Consider the following 18,126-nt stretch of genomic DNA (forward strand, 5'->3'; position numbering starts at 1 on the left):
AAGGGGGGTTTACCAAAGTTGAGTGGCAGAGAGAGGCTTGACTCTGGGTGGTGGGAGTTCTACCCAAGTGGGCTTTCCAGGCTCACACTTCTCAGATCCACCTGCTCTTCTCACCAGTGTGTCTGACTTGCCTTGACAGGAAAAAGTTGGGTACCACACCCTGGAGGCAGGACTCCTGTGCCACACTTTGGTTGAGAAATACCATGTGGAAAACTCTGAAGGTTAATTGCGAGGAGTCCTAATAACCAACCCAGAAAATATGCAGCCATGACTTCCCTCTTCCCTGACCCACCAAAGACACTCAAGGAAGAAGACACATACTTTTGTATTTGTTTGACTGTCCTCATTCTGTTGCCCTACATAGTTGCTGTGGGATGTCTCTATTATTTCCCGGATCTCTACAAGCACAGCGAGGTCTGATGATGGGTGCGGCAGGCTTTGAACGTGCCTTTCAAATCTCAAAGCTCGACTACTAAAAAGGTTACAACCAATGAGCGACCAAAAATGATGACTGCTCCAGCCAGGCTAAGATCAGACATTTCTCTTAAACCAGTTGTGTGGCTTTGCATGGAAAGGGTAGGGTGAAGGGAGATTTTTTTAAAAAAGCAGAAACTGGAGGGGTTGCTTGTAACACATGGACTTCCTTTGGTTTACAGGGGATTTCTGAAAAGTTCTGTCTCTTGGCTACACCTTAAAAAGGATATGGCCCCTGTGCATCCTGGATCCCTGGGTGAAAACAAAATCACCTAAGATTTTGCCAGACAGATAAAATCTATCCATTGTATTTCGTCATCATCACTGTGACCTCCTGATTCTGGAGCAGCATGTGGCCGCGAACTGGGGGAGAGGCGCAGATTTTTGGTAGCCATGAATGACTCAGGGCTGCTGTGTTGCTAGACCCGATAGCCATAGCTTCTTTTACCCTGACATCCTCTGGCGTGCACATGTATAAAGAATGGTTTCTGCCAAACAGACTCGCAGTTTCCCCAGGGATGTAAACTCCCAGGAGGACCCAGTAGACAGCAGAAAGGAGAAAAGGAGCTTAGGACGTTTATCTGAGGCTAATTGCGTGATTTACACAAGGGCTGGCCAGCTGCAAAAGTCAGTGGCCAGCGTGGACGGCATTTGCTGAACTTTAATCTTTACTTAGAGAAACCCCAGGATGCCCCAGGAACTTCGCCTCTGTAAAGACTGGAACATATGGTCCATTTGCAGGGACATATGTTTGAATTCTGAGCCCTCAAGCAAAACTTTCACAGATTCCTCTCTTGTTCCAGTCTCAATTTCCAGCACAGAAATGTAGAGTGGAAAGCTGTTCCCCTTTTCTCCCTGGCTCCTCATGGTAGGATCTGCATGATGTCATCAAGACCTTTCTCTCTGATGATCTGTTGCCAACAGAATGAAAAAGGAAAGCCACTCATCACAGGGCTGCACTTCTCCTGCAAGAGGGCATTTTAAAAAAAATATGTCACGTAAATGAACAACTTTCTTGCCTTTGGCCCTAGAAGATCAACCATCTGTTCTATACGGTCACAGGTGGCTGAGTTGATGTGCTCCAGGCAGAAGTGTGAGTGGACACAGGCTTTGGCAAGAAAGTGACTCAACTCTTGATGGCCAACTGGAGCATCTGGCCCCCAGCTGGCTTCTTGCGTCTTCTGTCAAAGCAGAATCAGGAATGAACATACCATTTCCTGCTAGAGATAGAAGCATCCCTTCGGCTCTACATTAGTGAGAGGTCATTTTTGGTCTCTCCCTGGACTCCAAGCCCACCAGGATCAGAGGCCTCCCAGGAGTTACCAAGGTACACAGAGAAGACAGGTTTCTTGAGCTTGCAGGCTGTCAGTAGTGTCTATAAACCAGGAGGTCAACTTGGACAGAGAGCCAACACCCCCCACAGCCCAAGGCATTCCCACACTCTGTGGCATATTCTACAGAGCTGGCTCGGTCCTAATCTGAGGATGTCCCCCCCAACGGAACCAATGCTATCGTTACATCACCGTAGCTATCGTACTCTTGCTTTCTCATTTGAAACTGAAAATACCTAGACGGTCTCTTCCATGTGTGTTGGACACTAAGAAATTATAGCCAATAGGACGGACATGGTTCCTGCCAACAGGGAATGAAAATTGCAGACGGGTTGTATATAAAATAAGGAGCCTCACCAAAGGAAAACCAGAAGATTGTAGGGGAACATGTAGAAAGGGAGCCTTACCAAGACCACAGACATGGGCTTCCGGGAGGTCTTGCACCAGCCCTGACACACACACACACACACACACACACACACACACACACACACACACACACGAACCTCTGCACCTGTTTTCATGCAGTTTAGTGAATTAAAGTAACATTGCAAGAGAGTTTACACTTGAAAGTAAATGTGTCTACCAGGCACAGCTACCAGGAAGACAGCTGTAAAGTTTTGTTTTGTTTCTCACTGGAGTGAAGGGAGCAGACAGTAGGAGAGAGTAACAGGGCAGGGGGACAGGCAGGCAGAGAATACGACAGAGAGACCTGGGGGCCAGCAGGAAGCATGGGAGTCAGCACTGCTAACCACCAACTGTGCGTTGCTACTCCAGATGGGACCAGACTTGCCTTCTGCATGTCTGCAGGCTTGCCTTCTCCTAACCCTAACTCCTAATTCCTTCCTGGGGGTTAGGAAGGAAGATGAGGGGGGCGGTGGCAGCACTGCTAACTGCTGACTGTGCCTCACTATTCTGCCTGGGATTGGACTTGGCTTCTGCATGTGTGCAAGCTTGCCTTCTTCTAACCCCACCCTTAATCCCTAACCCTAACCCTGAGGTTTTCAAGGAAGGATGGGAGCAGCACAGCTAACCACAGACTGCACTTCGCCATTCTGCCTGGGACTTGGACTTCGCTTCTGCATGTCTGCAAGCTCGCCTTCTGCAGAAATCTACAGCTGGGATCGTGCCCAAGCCCTTCTGTCTTGAATCAGAGCTTCTCTCCATTGAATCAGAGCTTCCACTTTGTAACCCAGTAAACAGAGTTTTATTAAGACATCTGTCTAATGTCAACTGCTGATCTGCATGGGAATGCAACTGCAAAGCCATCCGCCAACAAAATGAATGTACACCAGGAGTGCGCACACAGCCACACATAGGGAAATTTTAAAAAAAGACAACAACAGGTCACAGAGAATGACCAAGGGATCGGAAATAATTTTCTAGCTAGACCTGGAAATATTTACATAAGGACTGGAGCCTGGTAAATGGGTCCTGTTCTTTCAGAGACCTGTGCGTTTATTAGGGAAAGAAAGCAAACAGAGGTGGTAATGCAAGATAGCCCTGCAGTGGTTCTTAAGCGGTGGCGTCTGCACCATTTCTAGCTTGTCCTTGTCATGGTCATGGCCGGGAAGCCCTGCTTTCTAGAGCGAGCTTTCTCAATGCTATCACCATTCCCTAAGTGCCACACCTGATTCTGAAATGCTCTCTTTTGGCAACTTCCTTGCTTTACCCCTGTGGTGCCAGTCCCAGCAACAGCTGCCCACGCCTCCTACAAATCCCTTGATAAAACTCACATATTCTGCTCAGCCTAGCAGTGCCGTTAGCACTGCTCTTGCCTGCTTGCCTTCTGTTTCCCCCAACTATCAGGCAGTGCATAGGGAGGTGTTTGCTGCTGGCCTTGAAGTTGCTGCCTTGGGTAAATGACTCGCCAGCTACACGAGGTGACGCATCGTGATCATGGCGGGCTGCCCACCCGTGTGGCGTGAAAGGGGAAAGGGGTGATTCTCTCCAAGCGACACGACACGGGCAGATGGCAAGGGTATCAGATGCAAGGGCGTGTGGAGAAAAAGGTTTCTTTCCTTCTCTCTCCAAGTGCACTTAGACAGAACTGTTTCTGATGGTCCCTGGATGATCCAGACGGATGAGGGGGCCAAGCTGTACCTCCGAATGGTGCAGCGCTGGAGAGGCTGTGAGTGAGTGTAAGCAAAAGCAGTTTTGATGCCTCCGTCCCAATGTCTCCGCCTCCACGGTCTCAGGAGGCTGAGGGAGGGGGAGAGGGGAAGACGAGGGAGGGGCCATCCTAGGACCAGATCCACAGATTTCAGGTTGGTTTCTGTTTTGTTTTTCCCTAGAAAGAGGTTGTGATTTGCATGTAAAAGAGTGAAGGAGGATGTGCCCTTCCAGGAGACCTGAATCTAAAAGGGGGGGGGGGGATTTGCAATTTAAGAATGATAAGAGGAAGCTGATGATGGGTTATCATGCTAAGTGAAGTGAGGCAGAGGGAGAAAGACAAGCATCCTAGGATATCACTTCTATGTGGAAGCTTTAAAAAAAAAAGGATACAAATGAACTTATTGGCAGAAGAGAAACAGACCCACAGACTTTGAAAACAAACACATGGTGACCAAAGGGAACAGGTGTTGGGCAGCGGGGGCAGGAGGGGGGGGATGGACTGGGGGTCTGGGACTGGCACATGCACACTGAGGTCTATGGAAGAACTGGCCAATGGGGACCTGCTCTCTAGCACAGGGAGCTCTACCCACTATTCTGTAATAACCATATGGGAAAAGAATCTGAAAGAGAATGGATGTGTGTGTGTGTTACTGAATCACTGTGTTGCACAACAGAAATTATCACGACATTGTACATCAACTCTACTTCAATCAAACTTTTAAAGATGGAGAAAATCAAACATTCTCCCTTGCTGTATTTCCCTGTAGTTCCCCAACGCAGGGAGCAGCCTCCACATGACAGATAGGAACTAATGCAACAGTGTATCGAGCAATATTCAGTACATTCCTTGTGCCTGGTGGGTGGTTAGCAAATTGCTTTCACAGTTGGGCTACAGTGGCAATTCTTTGCACATACCAGTCCAGCCTCCCCTTGGAGGAGAGGGGCTTAGGGTTAGAAGGGTCCTTTCCAAGTCTACTCACTTTTGCGGATCACGAGGGAGGACAACTTTGTTTCTAAGGCTCGTAGGGACCAGGAGCTTCAGGTAAGCGTCAGAAGTAGGGAAGTGGTAATGATACGTGGGGAAGTGAGAGGATGCAGACAGCTCCTCTCTGTAGGGGCAGCGGTCCGGTGGGAGGCAGTGGTAGGCTTAAGAGAAAGCCCTGTCCTTCCTTAGTTGGAGAAAGGCAAACGCCTGCATAAGAATGATGTTCTCAATCACGTGTATCACTGGAGTCCCAGCACAGTCTCAATTTGCTGTTTTGGCCATGCCCAGGCAGGAGGAAGTTCCCGGGCAGGCATCAAACCCAAGTCACAGCAGTGACCTGAGTCACAGAAGAGAGAGCGCCAGATCCTTCACCCACGGAGCCACCAGGAAACTCCTCCATCACAGTGTTACAGGCGTGAAGTATTGTAACTCCTATTTAAACATAAGGAAATCAAGCCCAGAAGATATGTGACTTTCTCCAGGACACGCACTGGCCTGTGTTTTTGTTCGTAAGGTTAGGTCCGAAGAGAAGTGCGTTATTTCCTCCAGATGGTTGAGATTTGCTGGTTTCAAATGCTGACCCTGTTTCTTCCTAGTAGCACTTGGACTTAACACCGTAACTGATAAAGGACTATCCAGAGCTAGTTTGGAACATACAGTTATTTCGCAGCCATGGAACTGCGGCTCTGTCTTGCCCCTGTCACAACAGCGGTGTAAGACCTACCTCCATCTCCCAAACCCTCACTGGCTATGTCTACTGCAGTGGCTCTTTCAGAGGTAGCCTTTCACTATCTTTTACAAAATCATTTCTAATCTGTTTTCCCCACTGTAGTGGAAACTATAAATGCTCACTATTGATCTTCTTATTGACAAATGCCTTATGCATGTGGCTTTAGAAGCCTGAATACATCAGACAAAAGAATGCACAGAATTTAAATGATCGCAGACAGAGGAGAGCGGATTGGATTTTTAGTCTATTGAAAAAATAAACTTGCAAGTCAACTATACGCCGATAAAATTTTAAAAAATCAAAGAAACTTATGTGCATGGGCTGTTTTTCCACGTCTTTCATCCCATGTGGTCTCTAAGCCACGGTGAAATTTGGGGTTAGTTCTAAGATGTGTCAGGGAAGGAATAAAGAGAATGACATTACGTGGGGGCTTTTGCCAACAACTATTTCAATGACACATAATTTGATTATATCTGTATTATGTTCAGATATAATCGGCACATAAATATTTGGAAGGTGGCCTCGCAGAGTCCCGAGTGAGGCCATTTAGTGACAAATGTCGCCATCAGGACTGTGCACAGGGAAATAATTGCGTTACTCACTGTGAATAGGCATTAAAGACTTGCCTTTCCTGTTTTTGTTTTGTTTTTGTTTTTTTTTCTTCTTTGAGTGTTCAGACTAAGGGCCAAGTTAGTGAGTTTCAGTGACTCTGCTCAAAATAGGTTGACCAGAGTTCCCACTGTGGCTCAGCAGGTTTACAACCCAACATTGTGTCCGTGAGGATGTGGGTTGAATCCCTGGCCTCGCTCAGTGGGTTAAGGATCCGGTGTTGCTGTGGCTGTGACTGCGACATAGGTTGCAGATGCAGCTCCGATTCGACCCCTGGCCTGGGAACATCCATATGCCACAGGCACAGCTAGAAAAAGAAAAACAGCTGTGTAACAACTATAAAAAAGCATCTCTGTCATTAAAACCAGCCTAGCGAAAACAGTGTGTGTGTCTACACAGTCCTTGATCTCGCTCACATGTTGGTTGAAAATCACTGAGCCCAGCAAGCCTCACCCACTTTGAGGGTGTTGGGCTTGAGGTAAAAACGTCACGTGTAACATCGTTTCTGGAAAACCACGTCGTACCATTTTAATACTGGCGAAAGCTACAAAAGAAGAGACGATTCCAGTGGGGAGGGGGGGAGCGGGGCGGGGGGGGGAGAGAAAGAGATGGAAAAAAATGAAGCTCATAGAAATCTCAACAGAATTATCTTTACCTTTGGCTTGCGATGAACAGGAGTTTTGGTTTCATTCAAAGTCAATCCTTCGGTCCAGGACGTGGGTGGCTTGAACACGTGGCATCACAAAGTTTATAAACTTTTGGTGAACATGACGAAGAACAGGGCGCACGTCATACCTGCTCAAGGAAATGAAAGATGGCAACGTGAACAGGGCCACGCCACCACCCTCCAGGTCAAAAAACAGGCATTACCTGCATCGGGGAAGCATCTTCCAGTGCCCTCCCCATAATTAACACTCCCCATGCCCGAAATAACTGTTTCCTCAATTCTAATGCCATAGATTCAACCTGCCTTTTGGAAACAAGACTGTAATTCAAAAAGATACCTGCACCCCTAGGTTCACTGCAGCACTATCCACAATAGCCAAGACATGGAAACACCCTAAGCGTCCATTGACAGAGGAATGGATGAAGAAGCTGTGGTACATATATACAATGGAATAGTATTCAGCCATAAAAAAGAATGAAATCATGCCATTTGCAGCAACATGGATGGACCTAGAGATGATTATCCTGAGTGAAGTAAGTCTGACAGAGACACACACCATATGATATCACTTATACGTAGAATCTAAAATACGGCAAAATGAACCTATCTGCAAAACAGAGACAGACTCACACACATAGAGAACAGACTTGTGGTTGCCAAGGGGGAAGGGGGAGGGAGTGGGATGGATGGGGCGCTTGGGGTTCGTAGATGCAAACTATGACGTTTAGGATGGATAAGCAATGAGGTCCCACTGGACAGCACAGGGAACTCTATCCAATCTCGTGAGATAGACCATCATGGAAGATAAAAATTTTAAAGACTGTATATAAAAATATAATAAAGGCTAGATGAAATAGAGAAAAAAGAAACGGTGTATAAATGGACTCACAGTATTTATTACTCTGCCTAGTTTCTCTCACTTAATATTATAGGATTTATCTATGTTGTTTCATAGAGTGGTTCATTCACTTTTTTTTTCTTTTCAGGGCTGCACCCACGGCATATGGAAGTTCTCAGACCAGGGTTCAAATCAGAGCTGCATCTGCCAGCCTATACCACAGCCACACCCATGCCAGATCTGAGCTGCGTCTGCAACCTTCACCATGGTTTATGGCAACGCCAGATCCTTAAACCACTGAACAAGGCAGGGATTGAACCTGCACCCTCATGGATACTTGTTAGATTCGTTTCCGCTGAGCCACGACAGGAGCTCCTCATTCACTTTTTAGTTCTATGTACTATTCTTTTGTATGAATACACTTCAATTTATTTATTCCTTCAATTGTTGACAAACATTTTGGTTCCTTCTTGTTCTTGACTTTAGTGAATAGTGATGCTGTGAACATCCTTGGACAAATCTTTGGGCAGAGGTATGTACATGTTTATGTCAAGAATGGAACCAGGTGTATCTATGATCACCTTTCACAGGTACCACCAAAGCATTTCCCAAAAGGCTGTACTAATTTATACCCTCCCACCTGAAGCAGTGTAAAAGAGTTCTTCTTGCTCTGTATCTCTGCAAGCACTTTCTGATGTCAGTCTGTCTACGGTCACTGTTTCAGTGCTTGGGTAGAGGTCTCTTATTGTGGCTTTAATATACATTTTCCTGGTGCCAAATGAGGTTGTGTATCATTTTCGTGGCTACATCAGGCGTTTGGATGCCCCAAGTGTGAGCTGCTCGTTCAAACTTTGGCCCACTGTTCAACTGGGTTGTCAGTCTTTTACTTATTGATTTGTGGGAGCACTTTATATATTCAGGCTATAAAGAGTTGCAATTTTAAAATGGTGTAATTATCATCTCCTAATCTGTGGCTTGACTGTTTCTCTTTTAAAAATGGCCCAATGGTTGGGAACAACACACCTTGTTAACATATCAGTCTTTTCCTTTACCAGGAGTGTTTTTGTGTCCAGTTAAAAATATCTTGGAAAATCATGATGTTTCTGATGGCTCTCTGATCTCTTCAATCTCTTTGTTTGTTTCTCTTTGTTGTTAGCCGGATGGATTGTCTGAGACAACTAGGGAGATGCTGCTAGAAGTACAATTTCAGTCAAGCATTAGTATTTTGATGAAACTACAAAGCTTCCTCAACTCTTTATTTCTTTTATCAACTGAATCTTCTTTTTCCTTTGTATTTAGTTAAAGTAATAGAACTTAATTCCTTTCTTTTAAGGCTCTGCCTGCTAATAAAATTAAAATACACTTTACAAAGAGAACCAGTGTCCGTCCTTTGTAATTTAGTACAACCAGCTTATGGGAATTCATCTCATTTTTCATGATATTACGGATATACATTTAATGAAGCAAAAAAATTACCATGTAAATTTACCCGACTTTCTTAAGGTAGAAAAAAGGTATCAAAAGCAGTTGGAGAAAATGAAAGATCGTTTTAGCTTACTTCGATAATGGGCAGATTGTGAATTCTTGCCACAGACTGCTAGGTTGAAAGAATGAAATCATTCCTTCTATAGCAGCCTGAATAATATGAGTAAAAACTATTAGAATAATGAATACCAGCAACAATCCAGTAAGTACTATTCTTTGTTAATATTGGCAGGCGGGTTCACACATTGATCTCAAAACTCCCTGGTCATTGCTTTGTAACTTTGTAACAAATCGCTGACAAAGTCGCCACATATTGTTCACACAAATAAGACAGGAGTTGTGAAGAATGGCCTTATGTACTTTAAAATGGTTGCATTTATTTTAAACTGAAACCATGTCATCTTCACAAGCTTCTATCATGCGTATAGAATATGGATCATGATTCCAAGTATTTTTACAAATAATAGTCCATTTTGGCATCTCTTACGCCACATTTTCCATAGCCTGATTATTTTCTTTCTTTTTTTTTAAGAATCAAGTGTACTAAGCCATCCTTTTTTAATTTAATTGAAAAATTGAGGTAAATCCATTTTTAACTGATGTACAATCTTTTGTTTTTGTTTTTTAAGGCTGCACCTGGAGCAAATGGAAGTTCCCGGGCTATGGGTTGAACTGGAGCTGCAGCTGCAGACCTACACCGCAGCCACACCTATGCAGGATCCGAGCCACATCTGAGACTTATGCTGCTGCTTGCAGCCATGCTGGATCCTTAACCCACCGAGCAAGGCCAGGGATCGAACCTGCATCCTCATGGACACTATGTCAGGTTCTTAATCCGCTGAGCCACAATGGGAACTCTGATTTACAATGTTTTGTTAGTTTCTGGTGTAGAGCAAGTGATCAAGATATATACATATATACATAAGACATATACATATATACATATCCATATATATTCCTTTTCATATTCTTTTCCATTATGGTTTATTATAGGATATGGAATATAGTTCCCTATGCTACACAGCAGGTCCTTTTTTCATACCCTGATTGTTTTCACATGTCTTTTACTGAAATGCAATATGGCTCTTTAAAGAACAGATGAGGAAAAGGATTATATCCTTTATTTTAAAAGAAGGAATTAACCAGGGCAAAGAAAATATCAATCATCAATTCAAAGTTGCAGCTACTTTTCAGTGCCAGTCCTTGGCCCCATTCGTGAAAGCATTAAGTCTTCCAAAATGTGTGCTTTTCTTAAATTGTGCTGCCAAAAACCTTAGATTTTTGAGACAGATAAAAACTGACCGACTTCTGCTCTGGCCAATAATAGAATCTGTCGCAAGGCGACATACTTGATTTGTGGTGACTCTTAGACAAAACAGATGTAGAGATGGGATCAAAATGTCTCTTCCTTCATCTGTATTCAAACCTACCCTTTATGAGAGTTTAATAAGTTTCATTGGTGTTACATCTATAGATGTGCTAAACCATACAGCAGTGATGCACGCCTCCATTTAAGGCTTCCTTTGCACCTGGAAACTTATTCGTTAACATAGGGTGAAAAGGAACTTTATTCTCAAAAGAGGGGGGGCGGATTTCCTGTCATGGCTCAGCGGTGAGGAACCTGACTAGTGTCCATGACAACGTGGGTTTGATCCCTGGCCTCTCTCAGTGGGTTAAGGATCTGGCATTGCCTTGAGCAGCAGTGTGGGGTCGCAGGAGTGGCTCAGAATCTGGCGTGGCTGTGGCTGCGGTGTAGGCTGGCAGCTGCCACTCTGATTCCACCCCTAGCCTGGGAACCTCCATATGCCATGGGCGCAGCACTAAAAAAGGGGCAGAGGGGTGGTATTGGCAAAGGAGGAAAAGCAGAGTTGATAGAGGTGAATTCCAGTGACAGAGTGGGTTTCAAATACACAGAAAATAGTGATGTGAGAGAAAGGTAGGGTGTAGCTTATCGACTGCATCCTACTGTAGAGAAATTCCTTTGGTATTACTATGTTTAGCTTTTAAAGCATCTTACCGACTTACATTTCAAAGGGTTTCAGTGCATCACTCTTATTCAAAGTAAGTTCGAGACTGCTGGCAGACAGAAGCAGTTGGCCACCCATTCAGCTGGCATTTGCTCCTTTTATCTGGAGGAGAGATTGAAAATACTTGGAATCTGGGATGTCCTGCCCTGGTGGGTGCTGAAGCCACCCGTCCTTTCTAAAGCCTTCTCTCTAGACACCTGGTTCTTCCAGTATATTTCTCTTCACTTCGGGAGTTCGTAACCCAAGGGACTGGAAATAGAGAAAGACGCATGCACGTTTGGGGAAGGAATCAGGAAGGAAAGTCACAGGTAGACGTAAAGAAAGGCTTTGCACCTTGTGAAAGGTTCATGGGAACGGGGCAAAGTCCAGCCTCTTGGAGGGAACGTGCCCCTGTGGGCAGGAGGGAGCTGGACCCCGGCAGAGTCAGCTGCAGGAATGGACACAGCTGGTGTGTGCAGAGCTGGCTGCTGGCTCTCACAGGAGACAAGGCAGACGGTGATCACCAGGGAGCTACATCACCCCGGGGTCACGGAGGGGCAGTGAACAGCACTGCTTTTCCGAGTTGGGTAGATGAACAAACACCCCCAACATCTTCATCTTCAACCAATCAAATAGTGTCCTGCGGAGGGACCAGGTTTAGTTCTAATTATAAAATAAGAACACATTAAACATGAAGAGGGACCAGCAGGTTAATCAATGGATCTTACACCACAGAAGTATTGATTAAAAATCATTTGATAAATAGTTATTCAATACTTACTCGAAACAGGTGTCTTCTTTGACAGAAATATTGATAAGGACTTCATATGGTCGGTGACATCCTAGGTCTCTAAAACCTAACTGTACTTGAGTCCTGTTTATAGGAGTTTTAAAGAAAAGTAACATTGGTAGCCAAAATGTGAATACAGCATTTCCCTCCCCCCCCCTTTTTTTTTGGAAGTGGTTAATGGGCTTAATTTATTTTTTAAACGATTTTAATTTTTTCCATTATAGTCGGTTTACAGTGTTCTGTCCATTTTCTACTGTACAGCAAAGTGACCCAATCACACATACCTATATACATTCTTTTTCTCATATTATCCTCCATCATGTTCCACCACAAGTGACTAGATATAGTTCCCAGTGCTATACAGCAGGATCTCACTGCTCATCCATTCCAAAGGCAATTGTTTGGATCTATTAACGCAAACTCCCAGTCCATCCCACTCCCTCCCTCTCCCCCTTGGCAACCACAAGTCTGTTCTCCAAGTCCACGAGTTTCTTTTCTGTGGAAAGTTTCATTTGCGCCATATATTAAGTTCCAGATATGTGATATCATATGGTATTTGTCTTTCTTTTTCTGACTTACTTCACTTAGTATGAGAGTCTCTAGTTCCATCCATGTTGCTGCAAATGGCATTATGTCATTCTTTTTTATGGCTGAGTAGTATTCCATTGTGTATATATACCACATCTTCCTAATCCAATCATCTGTCAATGGACATTTGGGTTGTTTCACGTCTGGCTATAGTGAATGAATACAGCATTTTTCAGAGTTCCCGTTGTGGTGCAGTGGTTAACAAATCCAACTAGGAACCATGAGGTTGTGCTTTGATCCCTGGCCTTGCTCAGTGGGTTAAGGATCCAGCATTGCATGAGCTGTGGTGTAGGTCAGATGCAGCTCAGATCCCACGTTGCTGTGGCTGTGGCATAGGCCAGCAGCTGTAGCTCCAATTAGACTCCTCCTGGGAACCTCCATATGCCGAGGGAAGCGGCCCTAGAAAAGGCAAAAAGACCAAAAAAAAAAAAAAAAAAAAAAGAATACTGCGTTTTTCTCCATGCCTCGGTGCTTTTCTCAATATACCATATCATGTGATTTTTTTTTTTTTTTTTTAAGACCTAGACACAGTTTTGATGGGTCAGTGTCAGGTATCTTATACTCTCCTGGAAATCTCCTTATGGTGAAAACAACTGTTTAAAACTCAAAGGATAATTCTCTTTCTAAAACATCTACTCTGTGCCAGGAGCTTGGTTATGCACTCTGTACATAATTGTGTTTATCTCTTTCACCTTCACCATGACCTTGCCTAGGATGGATGGCTTGTCATGTTTTACAGACAAGGAATCCAAATAATAGGGGATGTAAGGTTCTAAACTTCCAGGGAAGGAGCTGAGCATCTGAACTTGGTGCATCTGATTCAAAAAACTTTCTTACTTATCCACCTGGGGGCACAAATGGCGCTCCATGCACGTACAAAGGAACAGTCCTATCTTCTTCCCTTCTCCTCGTTGGGATCAGGTTTCAGCGATGGTTGACAAGAGGAAGGTTCTCAAATGAGGACACACACCAGCATCTCCTGCTGCAGGGGCCACAAGGTATTCTGGAAAAAGCAGTGTTATGAGTATTTCAGATTGTGTGGTCCACACAGACTCTGTCTTAACTATTCAGCTCTGCTGTTATCACATTAAAGCAGCCACACATCAAAGGATGTGACGGGGCGTGGTTGTGTTCCCATAAAACCTTATTCATGGATGTGGAACTTCATATAGTTTCCAGGTATTAGAAAATAGGATTCTTCTTCTTTTTTCTTTTCCTTTCTTTCTTTCTCTTCCTTCCTTCCTTCCTTTCTTTCTTTCCTGCCTTTTTTTCTTCTTTTTTTGGTTTTTGGTTTTTCTTTTTTTGCTTTAGGACCACACCCGCCCAACATATGGAGGTCCCAACATAGGGGTCAAATCGTAGTCCAGTAGCCACTGGCCTATGCCACAGCCACAGCAATGTGGGATCGGAGCCGCATCTGTGACCTACATCCCAGCTCACAGCAATGCCAGATCTTTCACAGAATGGGAAAAAATCTTTGCAAGTGAATCGACTGACAAGGGATTAATCTCCAAAATTTATAAACAACTTTTGCAGCTCCATACCAAAAAAAAACAAACAACCACATCCAAAATGGGCAGAAGATCTAAACAGACAATTCTCCAAAGAAGACATACAGATGGCCGAGAAACACATGAAAACATGTTCAGCATCACTCATTATTAGAAAATGCAAATCAAAACCACGATGAGGTACCACCTTACACCAGCCAGAATGGCCATCATCCAAAAGTCTACAAACAATAAGTGCTGGAGAGGGTGTGGAGAAAAAGGAACCCTAGTACACTGCTGGTGGGATTGGAAATTGGTGCAACCACTGTGGAAAGCAGTATGGAGATGCCTCAGAAAACTAAACATAGAACTACCATTTGACCCAGCAATCCCATTCCTGGGCATCTATCCAGAGAAAACCATGACTCGCAAAGACACATGTACTCCAATGTTCACTGCAGCAGTATTTGCAATAGCCAAGACATGGAAACAACCTAAATGTCCATCGACAGAGGAGTGGATCCAGAAGATGTGGTACATATACACAATGGAATATTACTCAGCCATCAAAAAGAACGAAATACCAGCATTTTTAGCAACATGGATGGTCCTAGAAACTATCATGCTAAGTGAAGTCAGCCATACAATGAGACACCAACATCAAATGCTTTCACTGCCATGTGGAATCTGAAAAAAGGACAGATGGAACTTCTTTGCAGAACTGATGCTGACTCACAGACATTGAAAAACTTATGGTCTCGGAGGAGACAGTTTGGGGGGTGGGGGGATGTGCTTGGGCTGTGGGATGGAAATCCTATGAAATCAGACTGTTATGATCATTATACAACTACAGATGTGATAAATTCATTTGAGTAATTAAAAAAAAAAAAAAAAAAAAAACCCCAGCAATGCCAGATCTTTAATCACTGAGTGAGGCCAGGGATCAAACCCGCATTTTCATGGTTCTTAGTGAGATTCGTTTCTGCTGCACCACAATGGGAACTCCAGGGTTCTTCTTTTGCTTTTGTTTGTTTCCTGACCACTTAAAAAGGGAACAGCCATTCTTAGTTCACGGCTGTACAGAGGCAAGTGGTGGTTCAGATCTGGCCCCCTGGGCTTAGTTTGCAGCCCCCAACCCAGAGGGCCTGTTCAAATTCAGATGCTGGGCTCCACCCCAGTGTTTCTCTTCTGTAAGCACAAGGGGGGTGGGGGGCAGGGTGGGGGGGGACAGGAGAGCTGCATTTCTAACAGGCTCTGGGGTGGTTCCACATGGAGAAGCAGCCATCAGAAGGGTGGAGGAGAATTAAGAAGTCAAAGGCAGTAGCTTGGAGGTCAACCCTTGTTCAAAGGAGGCATGTTTCTGTTATTTCCCACATGCTTGTGCCGCTGAATGTTTTCCTTTAATCGAATCTGATGCCAAGGTTTGAAAAGTGGGATGCTTACAGAAGAAACGGAGTTTCAGACTGTCCTGGAAAAATGCAGAAAATAGGCAATGGAGACTCTCCATTTCCCCATGGCGAGCCTTGCTATCAAGGGAAGGTGGCCTTGGGAAACAGCCCTTACCACTACTCACTGGTTTGGCCTAGCCTGTCCCTCATGTCCTGCCTTTTCCTGGCCCCTGCGGGCATTGGCCTTCACAAATTCCTCAACTCCACGGAGAAGAGTTCCCGTCGTGGCTCGGTGGAAATGATCTGACTAGTAGCCATGAGGACGCAAGTTCGATCCCTGGCCTCTCTCAGTGGGTTAAGGATCCGGCATTGCCGTGAGCTGTGGCACAGGTCGCAGATGCAGCTCAGATCCCTAGTTGCTGTGGCTGTGGCATAGGCCAGCAGCTATTTAGTTCCAATTTGACCCCTAGCCTGGGAACTTCCATATGCCACTGGCACAAGCCTAAAGTAAAAAAAAAAAAAAAAAAAAAAAAAAAAGACTAAACTCCATGGATAAAGGTTATCTCACATCAGAGAACTGAAATTTCAATAACATCTCATTTGTGAGGCCCTGAGCCATAAAATTTCCCTCTATTTAGTAAATTACACACACAAATATACACATGTATGAATATATACACACATACATACATACATATGGATATGCATTATGGAGTTAATAGATATATAAATATAATACTACATAAACAATTATATGTAGGTAACTTTCCTAATTTTTACATTGACCTCTGAGGTGGGCATGGCTGCCTCTATTTTCTAGGTCCACAAAGGGCATTACGAAGGTCAAATAAATTGCCTATGACTACCGGGCTAACAAGTAAGAAAGACAATTGTATGCCAAAGCTGTCTGCCCCTAAGTTGCGTGGCTTCTTCCATACATATTAAACCCCTTTCTCTTCAAGCACAGAGAAAAAGAACTGTTTCCTAGAGCAAGTGCTCCATACGAAAATGAGGTCTGCCTCCCACCTCTTAAGTGCATTCAATAAAAAAAAGAAAGAAAGAAATAGGGCAGCAGATTATTTACCAGAATAAATATCAAATTTTATAAATTTTGTATCATTATAGGCTCATGGGTTTTTTTTTTTTAAATGCAGCAATAACTTGTCTAAAAAACGCTTTGCTTGGCAAATCTGCTGTAATATATTTTATTCCCCGACACGTAATTGCATACCGATCAGTTTTGATTTTTTATTCTTCAACTGGCCATATTTGTTTGAAATAGCTCTGATTTGATTCTCCCAAGAACAAGCTAGTGTGTTGAATAGGAGAATCAGAATGGCTGTTTTTGTGGGAGATGGGCCATGCTGTTTGCCGTTGGAGACAGGTTCAAAGGTTAGATGTCAAAACCATTTCAGGGATTCATTAGTTTCAGCACGCTAGCGAAAAAAGAGGTTGCAGAAATCAGGCATTTTAAAGTCGAGCTGAAAATTTACAGAAAAATCATCATGATTAGCAATTGTTTTAATCCATATGTTATCAAAGTGCATCAAAATATGTTTGCAATATATAAATACATATAAAACAGTAGATGTGCTACATGTTATATATTTTTCAGATGTATAACAGAGTATAACATGTATTCAAATATTCTTATAGTTATACTGTTTGTTTTATATATAGGTTTATACATATTACAGTTTATTTTACATGCATTTAATAACATGGATTAAAACATGTCATGTTATACATGTATAAACTATATATATATAGATATATAAATATCACAATTGTTTTAATCCAATGTTATAAAAATGCATTTAAAACATACTCTTTGTAATGTATATAACTATGTATAAGAGTATAACGTTCACCTGTGCAGCTAACACATAGTCTTTTGTAATCTGCACACAAATTATAAAGCAGTATGTGTTAGGTGCACTTTTATTTTTTATTTTTTTATTTTTTTGTCTTTTTGCTATTTCTTGGGCCACTCCCACGGCATATGGAGGTTCCCAGCTAGGGGTGAATCGGAGCTGTAGCCACCGGCCTATGCCAGAGCCACAGCAACGCGGGATCCAAGCCGCGTCTGCAAACTACACCACAGCTCACTGGCAACGCCGGATCGGTTAACCCACTGAGCAAGGGCAGGGACCAAACCCACAACCTCACGGTTCCTAGTTGGATTCGTTAACCACTGCACCACGACGGGAACTCCCAGGTGCACTTTTATAGCAGCCTATGGGTTAAAACAATGGATATCATGCTGGTTTTTCTGTAAATACCACCTGTGTGTCTAAGACATTCCTATCAGGTATGAAAACGATCATCCTGGAAGTTACTCTATATTCAGAGATGCTCAATAAATCCTCAGGAGCTTTACCATCCCACAGCGTGAGGGTGTGTATGGGATGGGGCGAGGGGGGGTGGACGCGGACTGGAGACCAGCCCCTGCCATATCTGCCTCTACAGGGATCGAATCATGAGCCACTGCTGACCCTTTGAAATGCTGTCTCCCAGCCTAGAGTCCTCATTTTGCTCCAAATAAAACTTCACTCGGGACTCTCAGGTTGTGCATTTTTAAAAGTTAGTGTGCGTGTGCGTGCGTGCACACGCTCTGGTTCTGTACCCTT

At 43.8% G+C, this 18,126-nt stretch overlaps 1 long non-coding RNA gene across 6 annotated transcripts in view; it reads right to left on the reverse strand.

Annotated features, from left to right (window-relative positions):
• Window positions 1-13,612, reverse strand: part of LOC106506881 — a 120,916-nt gene extending 107,304 nt beyond the window's left edge. For 3 of the 6 annotated variants that reach the window (XR_002340812.1, XR_002340814.1, XR_002340810.1), the window contains exons 1-2: window positions 11,260-11,813; window positions 6,900-7,039 (exon numbers count right to left, since the gene is read on the reverse strand). This is a non-coding gene — a long non-coding RNA (uncharacterized LOC106506881). Of the gene's footprint in view, window positions 1-6,899; window positions 7,040-11,259; window positions 11,814-12,021; window positions 12,262-13,455 lie in introns of those variants that run through there. The other 3 variants (XR_002340813.1, XR_002340811.1, XR_002340815.1) reach the window with 3 other exon arrangements.

This window comes from Sus scrofa, chromosome X, assembly GCF_000003025.6.
Source record: "Sus scrofa isolate TJ Tabasco breed Duroc chromosome X, Sscrofa11.1, whole genome shotgun sequence".
Lineage (NCBI taxonomy): Eukaryota > Metazoa > Chordata > Mammalia > Artiodactyla > Suidae > Sus > Sus scrofa.